Source organism: Leptidea sinapis, chromosome 1 (genome assembly GCF_905404315.1).
Source record: "Leptidea sinapis chromosome 1, ilLepSina1.1, whole genome shotgun sequence".
NCBI lineage: Eukaryota > Metazoa > Arthropoda > Insecta > Lepidoptera > Pieridae > Leptidea > Leptidea sinapis.
In genome coordinates, this window is record NC_066265.1 from 1,339,736 (window position 1) to 1,361,390 (window position 21,655).

At 33.7% G+C, this 21,655-nt stretch overlaps 1 protein-coding gene across 5 annotated transcripts in view; it reads right to left on the reverse strand.

Moving 5' to 3' along the window:
* LOC126979892 (RYamide receptor-like) overlaps positions 1-21,655 on the reverse strand; it is a 55,340-nt gene that overhangs the window by 17,301 nt on the left and 16,384 nt on the right. Inside the window, exons 1-2 of one of the 5 annotated variants that reach the window (XM_050829489.1) lie at positions 7,087-7,262; positions 6,635-6,677 (exon numbers count right to left, since the gene is read on the reverse strand). The exons of 3 other annotated variants lie outside the window; for them this stretch is intronic. The gene's annotated coding sequence lies outside the window, so the exon portion shown is untranslated. Of the gene's footprint in view, positions 1-6,634; positions 6,678-7,086; positions 7,263-20,851; positions 20,973-21,655 lie in introns of those variants that run through there. One more of the 5 variants, XM_050829483.1, reaches the window with a different exon arrangement.

Here is a 21,655-nt window from a genome sequence, read left to right on the forward strand (position 1 = left end):
ATCCATATTATACAGCTTGAGTAGAGTAATAATAAAATTAATAATTAATACTTTGAAGAACAACTTTGAACTAAAACTTTGGAATTAGTAGACGGAGCTTGTGAGACAAAAATTTGTGATGAATGTAGCATAAGAATTACATAATCAGAATCTTATATTATTCTTTTATGGAAGTCGAATCAATGACAGTTATGAATGTACAAAGTTACTTTATTATTTATTGAAGTAGGCGTTACTTTGCGGAAAACAATAATTATACAAATGATATCAGTTTTCTCTAGTGACTAACTTGAGTCTTTGAGAGACTTTGAGTCTCGTGCTAGATTTTGGCGAGACAACACGTCCTGAGGATGCCTCGTGTAGAGGCAAAACTCGTGTCGAATTGTTTAAAAACAAATATTGGCGGAATTAACGCTAAAGAAAACTCAAACCATTTGTATACTTTATTATTTACAATAATCTCGGAATATTAATAAGATGTATTGTGGGAATTAGATCTTTGGCACTCTTTTTTAATCTATACAAAGTGGATAAAGTCATCAGTTGCAATGACGCAACGAATGATCTTAATAAAAAAAATATAATTGTTCGCGATGAACAAAAGAAAGATTGATATCTTCTTAAAGATTTATATTTCGTCTGTCTTAACAGGATTAGATAAAATAGTTCTTGTGTAGTTGAGGTGTCGTGTGCAAGTAGCTGAAGTAGAAGAGTGAATAAATAATGTTGTATTTGACAGATAGATGAAGGATGAAGTATGATTGACAGAGTAGGTAAATGGAGTAATATTAGAGTAATTGTTTGATAGTTTGAATGTGTATGACTCGATATAATAATAAAATTAAATTTAATCCAGTCGACGATAGGAAATCTAGCGTCGACAATAATATTATACTTACTTAGAAAACTTCCAAGATGTCAAGCTAAATATTTGTCTTAAATGCGATTATCTTTTGATTGGTTTGAATTAAAAACTTGTTGTTTTGTTGTTGATGTTGTTGATTTTAACTAAGGTTCGACCTTGTGCACCAATGGCGCTTCACTTGGAAAACTTTGGATTTATATAAGGTCTGTGCTCATAATGTGGCAAGCATCTGAAATTATTGACCATCCATCAGGCCTCTATGGGTTCTAAGGTCTATGGTTTTGTGCAACGAGGAGCAGCCAGCCAACTATGTCAGGATCGTATTCTACCGATGTATAAATAATAAACAAATTTGCGTTTACATTTTCTTTCCTCTTTATATATGAATTCTAGTTAGATATTCGGAATAATATAAAAGTATTGTTTGATTAGAAAGGGTTTCCGACACGATAAATAGGTGGATTTTGGAAAGGCGGTTATATTTCCAAGATCACAAGCATTTTCCTTACGCTATTAGACGTAAGACGTAATCTTGAGACGACCCAATTATGTAGAAGGTCATGAACGCTCCTATGGTTCCTCAGACGTAGCAGGAGATCACAAAACTTCAACTTCTACGCTTGTTTGTCATATAAATATGAAAGATCCTCCAGAACATTACTTAGTATCTGACGACCTGTATAGCCGAGTGGTTAGCGATCCTAACTACTAAGCTAGAGGTCCTGGGTTTGAATCCCGGTAGGTGCAAGCATTTATATGATGAACTAGCTGACCCGGCAAACGTTGTTTTGCCATATAAAGTATAATTCACGCGATAGTTTTATAAGTAATAAAATATTGCCTATATATATTGTACATCATGTTGTTCTATTGTCAAGTTTTTGCAGCGCACGCAAAAATAGGTTTTCGATTTTACACCTTGTGTTACAAAATAGCAATTTTATTACGGAACCCTAATTTTGAAAAAAAAACATAGCCTATACCCTACCTCGATAAATGGACTACCCAACACTGAAAGAATCATTCAAATCGGGCCAGTAGTACCAGAGATTAGCGCGTTCAAACAAACAAACAAACACTGCAGCTTTATAATATTAATATAATATAGATATGGATGTTTGTTCCGAGTCACGGATGTTTAAATGTATTTATGTATCTTTATATGTATTTATGTATGTTTAAGTAAGTTTAATGTATTAAATATATCGTTGTCTTGAAACCCATAACACAGGCTATATATGCCTTATTTGGGGCAAGATAATTTGTGTAAAAAGTGTGTCAACTAATTAATGAGAAACGTATTTGCAAAGCTACTTTGTAGAATCACGTTGTACGTACTGTACGTATGTATGTACCAGTGGGAGGCTCCTTTGCACAGGAGGCCGGCTAGATTATGGGCACAACGGCGCCTATTTCAGCCGTGAAGTAGTAATGTGTAAACATTATTGTATTTCGGTCTAAAGGGCGCCGTAGCTACTGAAATTACTGGGTAAATGAGACTTAACATCTTATATCTCAATTTGACTCAGAATTTTTGGGGTTTTTCAAGAATCCTGAGTGGCACTGAATTGTAATGGGCAATTTGTAAAACACCGTATTCGCTAATGACACTTGACCTTAAACAGACGAATTAAAAAAAAAACAAACTCACATAAGCGGACTTTGATACATAAAATACCACACCTATACTGAAACGTCAGAATACCTTAAATGGATGAGAGTTTAATTAACTAAAACAGAATGATAATTGCGAATTGAAGGTGTTCAGAATTAGCTGTAGATTAATTAGTGAATTGAAATGTAATGGGGAACGTGCTTTAAGCGCAGGCAAGGAGACACACCATTGTAATTGTAATTTTGAACAAAATTCTACTTTCAAAACCTGTATGACTTCATACTTGAAAATATAAAACTTTATTATAATCTATATATTATAATATAAAATGAATTGCTGTTCGTTAGTCTCGCTAAAACTCGAGAACGGCTGGACCGATTTGGCTAATTTGGTCTTGAATTATTTGTGGAAGTCCAGGGAAGGTTAAAAAGGTGAACAAATATGAAAGTGTTCGGAATTAATAAAAACAACAATTTTGTTTTTCCTTTGATGTGTCCACCGTCGTCCGATATTTGTTTTATATAGACATATTTTCTATGAGAGAATTTATTGACGCACGGTTTGACAGTTCTGCTGTAAAATAATTTCATTACAACAACAGGGAGCATATTTTACGAAATAATTCTTGATGTTATGAAATATTATTGACAAATTCATAAAAACAGTATTTTATTTATCATATATAGAACAACGTCTGTCGGGTCAACTAGTTACATATAAACAACAGACGAAAACACAGCTGAAAATAACACTGGCAAAAACAGCCTACAAACCGGAACACAACAGCTGCCTCTGTTCTGAATCGTAGAATAAAATAAAATCATTGAAAAATTTACGAGAAAAGAAAATACTTTCTTTCATTTCAACATTTTTATCACAATTTTCTAGAGCGTAATCTTTTTATGGAAAATGCGGACTAAAGTGCATACGGGCTGTGCCACCTGGTGTTATGTGATCACCGTCGCCCACATTCTCTTGCAACACCAGAGGAATCACAAGAGCATTGCCGGCCTTTTTTGTGAGTGTCATATATACATTTTCATGGTAGTTGTGTTTGTAAAATACGTCGGAGAAAAAACCGTCAAACACTAAAAATAAATTATATGGCAAAACAACGTTTTCCGGGTCAAATTAGGAATGCAGTTCCGGTAGCATCAAAAAGGTAAGGTTCCCTTCAACTTAAGATGACTACACAGGGACAAAATTCAAATTCAAATATTTTTATTAAAAATAGGATGTGACATCACTTATTGAAAGTAAAAAAAAACTACCACCCATTCCAAAATGAATGCATCAGGCCTAAGAAGAATAGACGCAACAAACTCAGCGGGCTTTTTTTCTCTTTTCATCAAAAAATATGTTTTCAAAGTAATATTGTACAATTAAATTTATTATTTAATAGCCTGAGCGCGGTCGCTCCACTCTCAATCTGTGGTATCATTAAGAAAGTCATTTATGTTATAGTAACCTTTACCACACAAACGTTTTTTAACATTTCTTTTGAATAACGTAATGCTTTTGGTTTGAACATTTTCTGGGATCTTGTTGTAAAAGCATATACATCGCCCCACAATAGACTTACTAGCTCGACTTAGCCGAGTAGTAGGTTATAGGTTATAGGTATTATATCGACTGACCGACCGCAACGAACAGTATCGAAACTACAAATTACATATTTTACAGTAGAACAGTTTGAAGTTGTATTTTGATCTCAAATGATAAATTATAAAAATGTTATAAAAGGTATACCCTTAAAAGATAGTTCATTTAATGTGTTTTCTTTTGCTTACACCTGCTTTTAGAATTTAATTAGTACCTTGTCAATATAAATTGCCAATTCATCAAAAGTGGCAAATTCGATAGTACTCATGGTTTATAAAATCATGAAAAGTATTGAATCTACCAGTTTAGATACTATTCCTCGGCAATTTATGAACCAGCTATTGAAATATGAACTGTCAATAGTTGGTTTATAAGTAATTTGTTTATATTATATTATATTTTAAGAATGAAGATTAAATATTATAGGTTTTGTAATCTTATTTTCTCAAATATTTACTAATAATGAAATAAAAAATAGCTCAGCATGAGATCTATTACTTGTAACATAAGAGTACCTGCTTATACATAACTAACAAAATTGAGCACCACAGAATTAAATCACACAACATATCGTACAATAACTGTTTAAATTTAATATACTTTTGTACTATACTCTGAGTTTAATAAGTCTTACGTTCATTAAGGAATCTTACCATGTAACATAACATATCTTTTAATCACTACCATAATCAGTACAATTAAATTTAAAATTATATCAAAATTAAATAAAAATCCCTTCATTAGATGTTTTTTATAAAAACAAAAAGTAACAAACCCTTACTAACTGATACAAATATAGAGCCAAAAAAACATTTTCATAAAAATCTAAATTATTTCATCATAATCATCTTCATCACTCCCTAAAACAATTTTAATTTGACTTTTTTTTTAATGAAAATAAGGGACGAGACGAGCAGGACGTTCAGCTGATGGTAATTGATACGCCCTACCCATTACAATGCAATGCCACTAAGGATTCTTGAAAAACCCGAAATTCTGAGCGGCACTATAATTCCGCTCGTCACCTTGAGACATAAGATGTTAAGTCTCATTTGTCCAGTAATTTCACTAGCAACGGCGCCCTTCAGACCAAACACAGTATTGTTTACTGTTTCACGGCAAAAATAGGCGCCGTTATGGTACCCATAATCTAGCTGGCTTCCTGGGCAATGGAGCCTCCCAACTCTTTTTAAGATTAAAAAAAAGAGTGGTATTGCCTAGAAATATATCCTGCTTTGCAAACACTTATTTATACTTTATCTTTGACTTCCAAAACTGGCATACTCTCCAAATATAGTGGCTTCAATGCATCGTTGTAGGTAGTTTTCTTATTGTTTTATCCAATATATTTAACCTGAAGTAATTAATAAGTAAGTAATGAATCCGTATCGGAAGGCATAGTGTTGGTAGGCCCCCTAATAAGATGGACCGACGATCTGGTCAAGATCGCCGGTATAGGTTGAATGAGGGCAGCGCAGGACCAATCGTCATGGCGATCATTGGGGGAGGCCTTTGTCCAGCAGTGGACGTATTCAGACTGAAATGATGAATCAGAATCAAAATCATACTTGTATAAAATAATGTATGGTTCAGATCTCTTCACGCTATTTTCCTTAATATTATTCCAGTATGACCAGAATCCAGAAATCTGTGTGTGATATCAATATTACATTTATTAATTTTGTACATGGTAAGACTGTATATCACTATATTGCGAATGTGTTCATTACAATTGTCCGACCAAAACTCTATATCTAGTGTACCTACCTCTAGGTACCGCTGTTTCAAAAAAAATGTAGCAACTTCCCACCTCGTTTACCAATCCGTCGAAAACAGTAAAATACATCAGTGATAACTTCCTTTTATAATAAAAAAGAGATACCACCAGATGGACAATTTTGAAATTTGTGAAAGTCGAAGGTAGCGCAGACTATTTTAGATGACCTCTGCTTTATTTTTATATTATGTTGCACTTTTCTTATTTGAAATGTTTGTTATGAGCGAGTACCTGTTCTTCAGTGGGGATGACTTCGTTGGAAAATGCATGGCACTTGTCGCACAAATCTTTTTTCAAGTTTATATTTATTATTAATTATGAAGTCCATTTATTTATATACTCCCATTGCTTAATATGATCTGAGAACCGCCAGAACTCATCAAAAATATTTTTGACCCATTCATTGACGTGTTGTTTTTGTTTACGACCAGGATCGGTTTTTCAGGTAGGTTTCCGCTTAGTCATTATCGGATGTCAAAATTATCAAACTTATACTTGGTTACAGTTGGTGTTCTTTAAATGAGAAGTCTTGTCCGAAAGGAAACAACTGAATCGGCGTTCTTTCTTTATTCACAGCATCTTCTGGATCTACGGGGTCTTCAGTCAGTGGTGATCTGAAATTGAGTGCTTGTGCGAAGTGAAGTGATGGCATTGGCAGTGTACCTTACCTCTTCATTGCCCAGTATTACATTGTGCGTGTCATTTGCCATGCTCTCATTTTTCTTCTTCTGTTTGTGAAGTGGGAAACACATTGTCACAAAGATCGTTCACTTACCTCCATTCTTCTTGAGAATAGTAGTTGTCATGTATATCGGGTACTTAAACAAATAAAAAAAGATAATTTAACATCTGACTTTTATTATTAGATCATAAGAAGTAGTCGTTATAAACTGAACACAATCGAATCCGCCACTAAATTAAGTATCCAGCGTGGAACAGTATAATAACTGGTAGATTCGATAAATGTTTTCCTAAGTATACAATCGAAAGTACCACGTTCGATAGTTACCTTACTTAAAATGTACACGTATACTATCAAAAGTATCGCTTTCGATATTTGTCAACCATACGTGCACTTGGAATATTATTGATTCTACCACATTCGATAGTTTTACTTGTTAACCTTCATTTAGATACAAAAAAAAACATAATTACTAATTATTTTAAGAAGGTCAAACTATCAGCTGATAGCATTACGTAAGTTATTTAAGCAAAATGTACACTTACCAGATTGATCGTTATTTTTTTCATAGCACGCGGTTTCACAACTCCGATTTTGTTTTCCTTTTTTGACTAAATTTGCCATACAACTACCTCGACAATTCATTTTCGAACTTAGAATAAGAAATAATAACAAAATGATGAAATTAATAAAACTACTAAAAATTAAACAAAACCAACACGCGCTTCTTCGCTCACATAACGGCGAACACTATCGACTCGGGCAGTTTCAGAATGTGCGCGCGTATCGACTCGTACGAACACTGTCGAACTGTAACATTCGATGATGTTAGGTGCTCAAAGTGTGAAGTATCGATTGTGTTCAACTCAAAATTTATTAATATAAATTGTTTTTCAAAAATGTTTTCATTGATTCTAAGACTAATTATAATGCACTATCGATTAGTTTAATAAAACAAAAAAGGAAATTTTTCAGAATCGATACTGTTCGTTGCGGCAGTCGATATATAAAACTTTAGGTATTATAACTGGCCACTGTCTCTTAAACAAGCATCTTTTTACCAAAGTTGTAACGTAAAGTTCTTTATGCAGAGGGATGCCTAGAGGCTGAATAAGCGACACAGCACGTGCTTATAGAGTACAGGAGTGTGTCCTGACAACGGGCGCAAATCTTTCGACCTCTGGCATTACTCTTAGATGCCTGTGTCTATTCAGATTAGCTATAGAGCTATCTTTCGCAGACGGCTTGGGCTTGAGGTTAACTTTTTTTTATGAAAAAGGGACGAGACGAGCAGGACGTTCAGCTGATGGTAATTGATACGGCCTGCCCATGCAGAGCCACAATGCAGAGCCGCTCAGGATTCTTAAAAAACCCAAAAATTCTTAGTTGCACTACAAGTGCGCTCGTCACCTTGAGGCGTAAGATGGTAAGTCTCATTTACCCAGTAATTTCACTAGCTACGGCACCCTTCAGATAGAAACACAGAAATGTTTACACATTACTGCTTCACCGCAGAAATAGGCGCCATTCTGGGTACCACAATAATTTAGCCGGCATCCTGTACAAGAGCCTCTCACTGGTGTAACTGACACGCACAATGTCACAATCAAGTATAGTACACTAAATAGAGGATAATGATGCATGGATCTGCGACCTAAAATTGTATGATAAATAGACTAAGTTGTATATATAGGTATATGATTTAAAATATGGGCTGGGAGTTTCTTATTTCTTATTATGTCAAAGGCCCTTTACGAACTGATGTAGCTCTTCATGACTTACCAAGTGTTGTTGCAATACGTAGGTCACACTAAAAGTTTTGCGTAACTTAAAAAAACAACATGTTATTACCAAAATATTATGTTTATTGCTTTTCAAAATACTCTCCTTTATATTTGAAACATTTTTTCAGCGATCGAAACATTTTTTAAAACAGGAGGACCACAGATCTAAAGGCATGTTTTCTACGTGCTGATTGAACGGTATCACTGCCTCTTTGGAATTGGTAATAGTAAAACCTCTCATTAAATCTTTGATTTTGTGGAAAATACAGCAATCACAGAGTGCTAGGTCGGAGCTATGTGCAGGATATTATATTACTAAGAAGGTTGCAACGTTTCAAAAAATATAACATTCGAAATTCAAATAGTTCCGATTGGCTAGAAGTGCAAAACTTTTAGTGTGCCCCATATATGTTATGTTTTAAATAAAACACTTTTAAGGGATTAAAACGCGTGTAATGGTAACTGTTTTACATAAGATTTTGCGTAAGGGTTACCCGACCTTTCCATATCTCGTTTTCACGGGGACTTCCCCCATCATAAGTCCTCCCGTGAATGTAAAAACAGTTACAATTCCATGCGTTTTAATCCTTTAATCTGTGTTTAATTTAAATGATTTAAACTCTCGTTAATCAAAGAAAATCCTATATAATGTTATGTTATTGTCACTCCCTATTGTGAATACGTCTATTTCAAGAAACTAAGCGCGTATTGTATCCAGCAAACTAAACTGAACTATTCCCAGCGAAACACTAACCAATTGCTTAATAATTAGACACACATTAATTCAACAAACGGACTTGTCAGATAATATTATTATATTCAATCGTATCATAAATCTCCCCGCAGAAAATTATTATAATTTCAACAGACGACAGCTGTATTGTCGAGCATATTACCTTCCTAATGACTCACGATATTAAAGTGCCAACCATTGTTATCCAACCACGAAGGGTTCAAGGGAAAAGTTGTTTAGCTATCATATAAAATGGTACGGAGTTGGAGTTTAAATCTTATACTATTTTAAGAGCAGTTCTTGTAAATAGATTTTTCGTATTTTCGAAACGGCTTTAACGATTTGGATTAAATGAAAAAAAAACAGTAGTCGTTTCTAGGAAAACACGATTTACCGCGATTTCACTGCCATCGTCTACTATTTTGCACTGTTTTGGGTCAACCTGTTTTACGTAACAGCAAATTCATCGTTACTTTTCGTAGAACTAACATAGCTCGGTCACCCTGGTTCTGCGTAGAAGATCGCTGATGATTATCATGGCGAAGAATACACTCATTATGCTATCGACGCGTCCCGTATAGAGTCCTGGATGGATGAAGAACGCACGAAAACTAGTTTTCGTTGGAAGTGTTCGGACAAAGAGTCCTGCCATGGCGATGGACATATTACGGTTCAGATATAAACGAAATATTCCCTCGGGTGTGAATTTGAAAAAAGAATGTTGTTCAGGGCAAGGTTCATTTTAACCCATTCCGCGACCTTCTCAAGAGAGGACTCAAGACACAAGTTTGTTCCAGCACTGGTTGATAATTTTAGATTATATTCAGAAGAAATAGTGTAGGAGACAGCACATAGCCTTGGAGAACTCCACCATCACGGGCTTCGGGTTCGAGCAGTAACCGTCGACAACGACTTGTATGCTGCGCGCAGTAAGGAAGCTAGTGATCTAATTGCATTAACTCTCGGGCACACGCCCAAATGCAGGAAGTTTTTAGGGATGCGCCTTGTACCATACACTATCAAAGGCATTCGCCAATGAAAGTGTTGGAAGGCGTAGACCTAGGCGGACGTTTCAAGATCAAGTCAGGGACGTCTTGAAAAAAGGCCAGGTCAAGAGTACCCTAAATCGGAGGGCATGTATGAAACGAATAATGAAAGTGGACGAAGCGAAACAAGTATGTAAGGATCGTAGCAAGTGGAAAGAAGTGGTACCTACCTACCCCTACGGGAAAGAGGCGTGATATTATGTATGTATGTATACAGAAGATCGTCCGTAAACCGACCATGGCGAAAGCCATACTGTCGGTCATCAACTGGATTGGTGGGATAAGGGTTACTTCCACGAGTCCAATTTCCTTTTGAATTATAGGAGTACTAGGTAAACGCATTTACACTGTCATCAACTCAAGAGCACACATTTTAAGCACGATGGAAGAAATGCCATCCGGCCCGTTCGACTTCTTTACCTCCAACGAAAACAGAGCTCGCCGAACAGTTTTCTGTCTGAACTGTATGTAAAGCTCTGGCACGGCGGGATGGTCGGCGATGTTTTTCCGTCATCGTCAAGAGGCAAAAGTACACACAAGTTATGCTTTCTTTTTTGCCGTATCGGCAGGCCAGGGTGTCATTCCCCATATGCAGCGGCGGCCTTTCATTGTAAAAGTGAAACAATTTACTACCTTTTCTTAGTTAAAGCTATTGTTTGTGCACTGAGTGTAGTTTGAGGTAATGTGCGCATAGCGAAAACAGAGAAGTTTAACCATGACTTATAATATTTATAAATATAGAAAAAAGCCGTTATAAAAATATGCCATCTTAAGGTTTAAGAGTACAGACAGATCTTCTTTATATATTTTTAAATACATGCAGATTTCTTGTCTTAATATTCCGAAAGCCTATCCACCGCCTGTGTCTACCTGACAAAACATATTGACGTGCGATAAGAGAGTTTAAGTAATCCACTGTCAATGCACTCACGAAACTCGAAAGACATCACTTAATTAACTCATAATTACAACAATTTATCCCCTCGCAATACGCTTTATGGAAACATGCAAAGTTCAACAAAAAAATTACAACGGAAGTATTGTGATGTGACATATTATACTATATTCAAGTAGAACAATTTTTATTCAAAAGAGTATTTATAATCAATTATTGAACAACTACTCATTTGAAAAAGTATGCTTATGTGGACCTGAGAAAAACGGGCGCAAAAAACTCAGCGGATTTTTTTCATAAAAAAAAAAATTATAATAATAAAAAAAATAATATTGACACACTCTTACACAATTTATCTTGCCCCAAACGAGGCATAGCCTGTACTATGGGTACAAGACAACAATATACTTACTTAAACATTCATAGATACATATAAACATCCATGACTCGGAAACGAAAATCGACATTCATCATATAAATGATTGCACCTACCGGGATTCGAACCCGGGACCTCTAGCTTAGTAGTCAGGGTCACTAACCATTCGGCTATATCGGTCGTCAAAATTATAATATCGTACAATAAAATTTATTATTTAATAGCCTAATAGTGTGTGGTCGCGCGAGACCTTGAAGAAAATCCGTCAACCAAATTGAGGACGTTTTGGGAAAAGGAAAGGTCCAAAGCACCCGGAACCGGAGAGCATGTATGAAAAGAGTAATGAATGTAAAGGAAGCGCGTGAGGTTTGTAAGTATAGAAGCAAGTGGCATTCTATTGTCTCTGCCTATCCCGACGGGAACAAGGCGTGAGTGTGTGTATGTGTGTGTATCCTAAGGGTGGTCCATCTATTCCCAATCTTTGGCATCATTAAGAAAGTCATTTATGAATTTCGTAACACATTTATTAGTTTGTAAGTTTTCTGGGATCATGTCTTAAATACATCCCTCAACAAAACGACTTACTAACTTGACTTAACCGATAAGTAAAGTATAAGAAAGCTTATGATTTTTTAGTAACTTCGCTGATTTGCTTATAAACATTGTCCAGAATATATTAATATGCTTTAGTTAAAATGTTTATTCCTTTAAATTTTTCGCGTAATTATTCTTTAAAACCTAGGTTATAAATAGCGCGATTAAATTTCTTCTGTAACACAAAGATGGTATTGTACGCCAGAGAAACAGTCCTTCACGGAAGTAAATGGTGGGTACAGCCTTCCCTATATTGAATATTTCTAGAAGATACTGTCAGTACTCTATTTATATTATCATTTTCCATTTCTGCGTATAGAAACAACACTTACCCACGCATAATTCGTTTCATGCGCAATCATTTCACTTCAACTAGATTCGTATCCATAAAAACAACTAAGTGCCTAGGATTAATACACAAATAAAATTTGAAAAACAACAAAATTTTATGAACGATGCGGAACTCGAACCCACGAAATCCGGCGTTCCGTGCCGGTGCTCTAACCGACTGAGCTAACCGTTCGAGTGTCGTATCGTTATAAAATCTTGTATGCTTTGTTCAACTCTCAGGTTGTGGCTTCATCTACAGGATCTACTTTACAGCTGATAACCTGCTCAACCCCAATATTTGCATATTAGGAAATTGACTTGAGATGTCACTCTCGTAAATCTAAACAATTTGTTATGTTTTTAAAGTGATAACCCTCACTTCTAGGATTAATACACAAATAAAACTTGAAATTCAAATTAAAAACATAACAAATTATTAAGTGCCTAGGCACAACCAAATTTCTTGCACTATACTACTACTTACCAAAAATAGTTGAAACTCCCTGATATTCATCAAAAGAAAATTAATATAACAATAAAATCACTTTAGTCCACTAATGTAACCGAAAGTTTGACGCATATGCGGTATGCTCATCAATCATTTAGCCTTAAATACGCCTAGCCCAACATATTTTAGCCAATACATTATCGTGTAAAAGTGCTAGCTTGACCCTTGTTTACAAATGAATAAAATTAAAGGTATCGTAACACTGTGTTGGTTGGGAAAAATGTTAATTAATTAAAGTATAAAATATACAAGTCTTTAGTCATTACATAATATTATGAATTTATAATAAGATGATAAATTTATAATAATTAATGTAATATTTATACATAATAGTAGCCCGTTAACAAAATTTAAATTAAAAAAAAACATTTAAATTTGTTTGCGTTTTTTGGTTTTCGAATCTGGTTTTAAATATTATTGCTTACTAATTTACATTTATCTAAGTCATTTGTTGAATTGTTCATGTCACGTCAATAATTTTTCTGTAAAATTTCATATTTAGCTGTGCCAAGTTATTGGTTAGAATACTCCTCGCATCACTACAGCAGTATTACTGCTATTCTCTTCTTGATCAGTAATATTATGCCGTCTTCATATTATTTTTCCACACCTAGATTCCTCATCTCTGTCCAATGCAGTGACCCATAAAAATATTAAACAAAAACTATAGGAATATTTCCTAGGTAATCTTTGATCGCATTTGTAATTAATAAGATGGTCATGGGAAATGTTTGAAATATCTGTTTTTTGGTTGCTTCGTGTTGAAATAAGTATTGGTAAGGTACATATTATCTGTAGTTGATTTCTTGTAGGTATTAGTATGTAATTAATGTACTTGTAGCCAATTGTTACTTTCTATAGATATTAATAATTGTATGTAGGTATAGAATTTAATGTTAAGATTATATTTATTTTGTAAAAAACTGAAATAAGGCGTAGACTAAGATAATGCATTGAGGTCAATCCTCTGTGGTTTTTACAATGTATCATTTTGTAAAATATGTATTTTGATAAATAAAAAAAAAAAAGATAAACTTCACATTCGATAGAAATATCTAGGTCTTTAGCAGTGAATCCTCTTTACCAGTACCAATTGACGAAACTTACGAGTTCGAGGTACTACTGAAACGAATTCATCTTATCCGAGTATTTTAAATCTTACTGTTTAACTCGACGATAGATAATTTTTATTTAAATACAATAATTCCAATTTTGTGGCTGTTATATTATATCTGAAGGTCGTTTTATTGTCATTTAATGTACGTAGAGCGAACAATAAAATAAATGTGTATGTTGTCGCAAATTTTTATTAAATCTAATTTTGTCGATAAATTGTTCTTCTTACATATCATCATCATCATCCTTTCCGCCGGAAGACTTTCACTGCTGGACAAAGGCCTCTTAGCATATAACACTTGGAATATGATTCATTGAAACTTAAAATTCATATTTTATTAAAAATCTCTTCATCGTGCATAAGGTATGTAAATAAAATAAGCGATGAAACGAGCTTTGAAATGTTCAGATTCTTGTTTTATAAATTCCAAAGAAGCTCTAAAAATTTTGAGCCTCGTTGGATTTTTTCATGGGTGAGCATTCTGAGAACCCAGCGCGCTTTTAATTCTTTCAATACTGGGCTATCGCGTAAATGCCATGCACACTATCACTCGAAGTTTTTTCTTCGGCTACAAAATTAACTGTGAGACGACGATTTTCGAAAACATTCTCTGTAACTTTTTGAACAACTTTTTTGGTGAGTGTTGGGCAACCCGAATGAGGTTCACTGTAGTAAATTAAGTAATCAATTTGGCATACCCAATATCAAATGAAGAATACAGTAGAAAATGTTGATCTTGTTCTGTACTGATTTTTTTAAAAACACATATACCTAACATTCATTATGAACAACATGTTTCGACAATCTGAAATCCTAAATTTACCATTTAAATAAAACAAAACAAAAGATATACCAATTATTAGTTTTTTTCATCTAAAAAAAACACACGTTGCACGTTATTCTAAGTATCGTTGAACGCACCTTGTTAACATATCTTTGATTACTCTCCCATGCGAGAATATAAATGAATATTAAGTCGTAGGAAAAGTTTCATTCGCATAAAGTTTATATTAAGTTGTAATAAGATCAATTTGGCTGTACTATTTGTGTTTAGCTTCTTTTGATAAATTTTGCAATTACATTTACATTACTACAAATATTATAATTAGTAAAGTGTTACTTCGAGCTATTTTTGTGGGAGTGAATCAAATGAAAATATTCGATACATATTTAAATTTTAATACAAAATAGGAAAACATACAATGCAAGCCTTATTTTATATTATATTGTTTTGGAATAGTTGTTTTTTATATCGATTTTTACTGAATTACTTCTAATTTGCCTGAATATGTGTAAAATTACTTAACGTGCTGTTAAAAAATTTGAGAACCTAATCCTTTTTTAAATCCAGTTAAAAATGTACGCCATTTTGATCGCCCACTGAAAGAAACCTAATGAATCATGTACTCATTTACGATTATTAATTGAGACTGGAGGTTTTTGAAAAGATTGATAACTGGAATTTAAGAGTGTATCACGTACGACAAGTAAGTCATAGAAAAGTCTTGGTCAACGGTAATTCAGGTTGTTCAACCTTAACATTTTTTTTTAATTTTTTGACCAAATTTTTTGTTTTTATTTTATTATGATTCAGCATTGAAAAATACATACAAATTCGAATTTTCACCCTTCTACGATCTACAACTTTTTTGTATCGCGATTTTTATTTTATTCTGTTCCATCCACAAATCCGCTATAGGGTTGCAAGATGGCAATCGAATACAATAATTGTAGTACGATGTATTTGGTAGGTCTGAGAATCGGTTGCATCTATTATTTATACCCCAATTTTTTTTTTAAATACTTTATATGGCAATACAACCTTTGCTGGGTCAGCTAGTAATATATATAAAATGCGAATATATTTTTCCCACCCTAATAATACAGTTCTTTAATAGAGATACACAACATTAAATTATTGCATTCTACCTAGTGAAATTATGTACTTGAATTAAATTTCTTGAAATTCATTAACTGCAATTTTATCTATTGGAACCACACTAGTGTGGCGAGACTCTCACCCGCATTGATAATGGTCAGCTTTTTTATTTTATTTCAGAATGTTGGCTTTGTCATGATGTGCAAAGAGGATGTAAATACTAAGTAATAAGAGCCGGGACTGCCTGAGTAAACATTGAAATTTAATTTAGTATGAACTGTGCAGTCATTTGACATAAGTTTGAAATAGTAGTAATTACAGTATGGCGATTGGCGACGAAGTATAATCCATCTAAGTTTGAAAGAGAAACAGTTGCATAAAACGTAGGCTATTTCCGTTTTTTACAAGATTATAGCCGTCTACTGTCAATATATCAATGACAGCACGTTTCATAAAATTGAGTGAATCGCTTTTTTCTTATAGAGTTTCGCTAGGCTGATAATGTGTTAGAGTCAATTATAAAATACAAGTTCTGCGAAATGCTAATTTATATGGCAAACGTTGTTTTGCCACATAATATATTGAGTATCCCGCTCGAATTGTCAGATGTAGGTACCTAATGAAATGTCATTGACTAAGTTTTTTGTATTGCGAATATAACTTAGAAACACATGGATGGTTCAGTAGATTTTGCAGTAAAACCGGTTCTCCATTAATAGTGTAGATATGACAGAAACATATTACATCTATAACCTTTACTCAGCGAGTAGACTTGTATCTGAAAAACGTTATATAGCCGAGAGCGCAAATAATACTACGCTTCTAATAATACTACAAGATATAATATATATATAATCTAGAGGTCCCGGGTTCGAATCCCGGTAGGTGCAAGCATTTATATGATGAATATGGATGTTTGCTTCCGAGTCATGGATGTTTAAATGTATTTATGTAAGTTTAAGTATGTATATTGTATTAAATATATCATTGTCTTGTAACCTATAACACAGGCTATATATGCTATACAGGGTGTCCCAAAGCTATGGGACATGAAGGGAAAGTACCTTAAATATCGAAGATGGGCTATTTTACTGAAATAAGACTTGTTGTTATTTTTAAAAGTTAGTACTTCTGCATTCAAAGATTTTCTAAAAATTACTTGCCTCGTCTGGGAATCGAACCGACTGAAATGTAAAAAAAACACCCCTAGTTTTATAATGCCAATCGAAAGAATGGCCAAAAACTAATAACTCTTCTTAAGTAACATAGTATTTTAAAAGAAAGGAACAACGTAAAATGAATGTTTTCCTACTTGGATTGCTACGAATGGACCGATTAGATGGCCGGCCAGATTCCCGGACCTTACACCATTAGATTTCTTCTTTTGGGGATACGTGAAAGATATGCTATACAAAAAACGATACTAGAACGTGGGTGAGTTACAAACAGAATTGTGCCATATCATATCGAGTATTCACCATAAAATGATAAGAAAATCAACAGGCAGCGGACTCATTAAAAGATTGGCGATTTGCGTAAGACAAGAGGGATCACATTTTGAGCATTTAATTAATTAATTTATAAAAAAATACCCACTTAATTGACTACTTTCTTTTAAAATACTATGTTACTTAAGAAGAGTTATTAGTTTTTGGCCATTCTTTCGATTGGCATCATAAGAGTAGGGGTTTTTTTTTTACATTTAAGTCGGTTCGATTCCCAGACGAGGCAAGTTATTTTTAGAAAATCTTTGAATGCAGAATTACTAATTTTTAAAAATAACATAAAGTCTTCTTTCAGTAAAATAGCCTACCTTCGATATTTAAGGTGCTTTCCCTTCATGTCCCATAACTTTGGGACACCCTGTATAACTTGGGGCAAGATAATTTGTGTAAAAAGTGTGTCAATATTATTATTATTATAAGAAAGACGCTGGGATCACATCACATCATTAGTAAGTATTTTGTATTTGATGAATTTCAATATAAAATAACACGAGGCGTATAATATATAGATTTATGATCGAGTATGTTCAGAGTGTATTAGCCTACTCCTTAAGGTTTGCAGTCCTCTGCTCTCTACTCCGCATACGAGCCCGTATACAACGCTAAAGTAGTGGGGATAACTATATAAACCCTATGAATATGTTATAGTTATTTCTTTTTGTTACACATCATCATCATCATCAGCCGGAGGAAGTCCACTGCTGGACAAAGGCCTCCCCAAAGATTTCCACGACGATCGGTCCTGCGCTGCCCTCATCCAACGTATTCCAGCGATCTTTACCACATCACACCATACGAGAAGAAGTTTCACTTCAATAATTCTGTGTAATGATAATTATTACTTTTGTGTTTCTTAATCTGACATTTTTTATATTGAGAAAAACACAATCAAGCTCTTGGTAATGCTGAAATATGTAGGTATATTTCGAAACCCTATGCATTCCAAAACCTGTTTTTCATCAGTGTTATATTGGATACTCTAAATTATACCGATAGATTATTGATATTACATAATTTATACACATACAAAATTAGGTATATAATCCATGCGATGTAACTTTTATACATGTGGTTCGCGAAGGGTTAAACAATTGTAGTGTTTATATTATGTCAGTATCATCAATGTGTAAAGGCGCGCTTTGTAAATCTTTATAAATCAAATTACAGAGTTATTCATTTGTGCGTGCATCACGGTAAAATTACTACATACATTGGCAATAAAGTCTTCTTAGGCATAAAAAGGCATAAAAGGCATTTATTTTCTCAAAATTGATTGCTTTAGAATTCTTTTTGATGTCATTTCTAATATACTAGTGCCGTTTCGGAAACAAATGGCGCCCTGAGAGAGAAAAAGCGGCGCGTGAAACTCTCTCAGCATTTTTTTGCGCTCTTTTTAATCAAATATACAATATTGTACTGTCATTGCTATTGCTATTGCTATAAAAGTGTATACATTTACCCTTAAAGCAATTATGTATTTTATGAAACCTACTTGAATTAGTTACAAGCAATCCCTTATATCTAGTGTTCTAATAATGAAAATCACCATTAAGAGGAAAAACGCGACGATTTTGTTTTAATACTTGGCCCCTATCTAAAAATATTTGCGATATCTTCATTTAATATGAAGTTATTGGAGTTTTAAGAAACAACGAATCTTATAAGCACGATGTGCTCAGTCATGTGTGTACGCGAAAGAAAAGGCGGGTAACAGCTTGTAAGAAATAAATGTATCAATTAGTGGAGACTCATTAATCAACTTGACCCAGTGCGCTCTCATATTACACTATTAAACTAGGTTCTCCTATCGGCCTTGGGGCAAACCCGTTTAGCGTAGGCTGAACTTATAGTTGAGCCTAATATAAATAAGTATACTTCAGGATATCCTAGTTTGGTCTGGTCTATACTAATTCTGCCTCGTCCAATATCTGGTTTAAGTAATTTTTAATTTATCTCAGAAATGGCTCTATTATTTTACTTATGTTTTAAGCTTAATTTATACGTCTAGATAGTCTCTTGCTGTTAGACAACCGATAAAAACAGGCCAGGAATATTAGTTTAGTGTGCATGACAAGCTAAACTAATATTCTTGAGCTACGTCTTACACTCGCGGTTTGTATGACACATTGTGTGTTAGATTGCGTCACTGACCTGTATAAATACCACGGGACGGACGGGCTGTTCCATATGTTTGACGGTAATTTTTTTGTGCCTATTTGAAGCGCCACTTGCGAGCGTCCAGAGAACTAACTAATTATGACGTATAATACAAATAGCTGCGAAGGAACGTACAATACTCTGAACAATTTTTGAATTAATTTCTTTCGTTTTCCGTGTTATTTATACTTCAAGAATCAACGTAATAAAGTACTCATTTTTTAATACGTTTTTATTAGCTTCATACGTATGTAAGTATGTAACGGAATCTTTGAACATGATTTTGACCCCCTTCAAATCGTCGAAATTTGGCATACTTATTAAGGACCGATGACAAATCAATATAACAAAAAACTAAAAAATTAAAAATAGATAATAGTTTTAAAAAAACTTAAAAAACGTTTTTATAGAAAATCCCACTCAAAAATAGAAAATAAATCTTAATAAAATAACAGTCGCCTGTCGTTTTCCGACGTTTTCACAGCTGTCATAGTCTATCTAGAGATATATAAACGATCTAAAGCTTTAAGTTCCAAAGATTTGCGAGGTGAATATACAGTTCTATTAATGTGATGGCATTAATAAAAAAAATACCTACAGTAATTAAGTTTGCGTACCTCCATAGTAATGTTCAAGGCACACCACGTTATGTTAAACTAATTTGACTCAGAAAAGCATATTGTATATTCAATGAGAACATTAGCAAAATACCTTTGATTATTATTAAATTTCAATATATGCATGAAAAACTTACAGGATTTGCATGAAAAAAGCATAGTAGCGAAAATTCGACGACCCATTTAGCCCAGTAGTTAGTGACCCTGCCTACTGAGCTAGAGGTTCCGGGTTCGAATCCCGGTAGGTGCAAACATTTATATGGATGTTTGTTTCCGAGTCATGGATGTTTAAGTATATTGTATTAAATATATCGCTGTCTTGTACCCAAAGTACAGGCTAGGCCTAGTTTGGGCCAAGATAACTTGTGTGTGTCAATTTTTTAAAAATAAATATAAAAAAATAAAATTAAATTATCAAATCAAATAAATAGTCATCACGACGAAGTCGACATATTTGATCACAACTTACAAAAATTTAAAAAATATATTAAAACGGTTCTATGAAGGGAGGGATGACCTCAATCGTTATTTTTCGATAATATTTTGTGTAAATTTATATTAAGATTGTATTCGTAGTTATATGTAATATATTTATAGTTCTTTTTTATTTTGTGGCTTAATTTAATTGAATATCATGTCATTTTCGCCTATAATTGAGGCATCACTTACTATATGAATGTTATTGTTTTTGTATTATACTGTGTTTATATTAGTGTATTGTTGGCGGAATTTAATAAATAAATAAATAAATTAAACACTAAAAACTTACAGTATATAATATTATGTCAGCATTTATTCCACACTATATTATATGACTAACACATAAATTAATTATTCTGTGCGCGTTGAGTCTGTTACATTTACAAAACTTATGAAAAACTATCCAAACACCATTCATCATGTTCTTATTTTAGCACGTGGAACCTTGATGTTTCATAGTTGTTTTATGAATGTCGACGGTTTACGAGTATCAATCAACTAAACGCGAGTAACTCTTCAATTTTTCTGTCATGTTTATGTGGAATATTCGAGGCGTTTACATATAAAGTGTATACAGTAATTCAGAAGGTCGAAAATAAATTAAAATTTTGTATAGATTATAATGTTTTTTTTTTAATGAAAATAAGGGACGAGACGTGCAGGACGTTCAGCTGATGGTAATTTATTCGCCCTACCCATTACAATGCAGTGCCGCTCAGGATTCTTGAAAAACCCGATAATTCTGAGCGCCACTACAATTGCACTTGTCACCTTGAGACATATGATGTTAAGTCTCATTTGCCCAGTAATTTCACTAGCTACGGCGTTCTTTTTATATTTAAAACCTTTTAATTAAAGTAAATTACGTCAATGTGTATAAATGAGAAGCTAGATGTCCCGAAAACTAGGCTTAATAAAATAAATAATTCATATATAATATAATATTCATATATATCATAACTGTATAACGTATTACAAGTCTCTGCCGAATGATATTCAAAAATTTATCAAAGTAAATTGAGTTAAAAGGCCGAATACTGTTTAAAAGACTTCATTAATGATAAGCCTGCTTGGCAGTGAAATAGATTGCTTA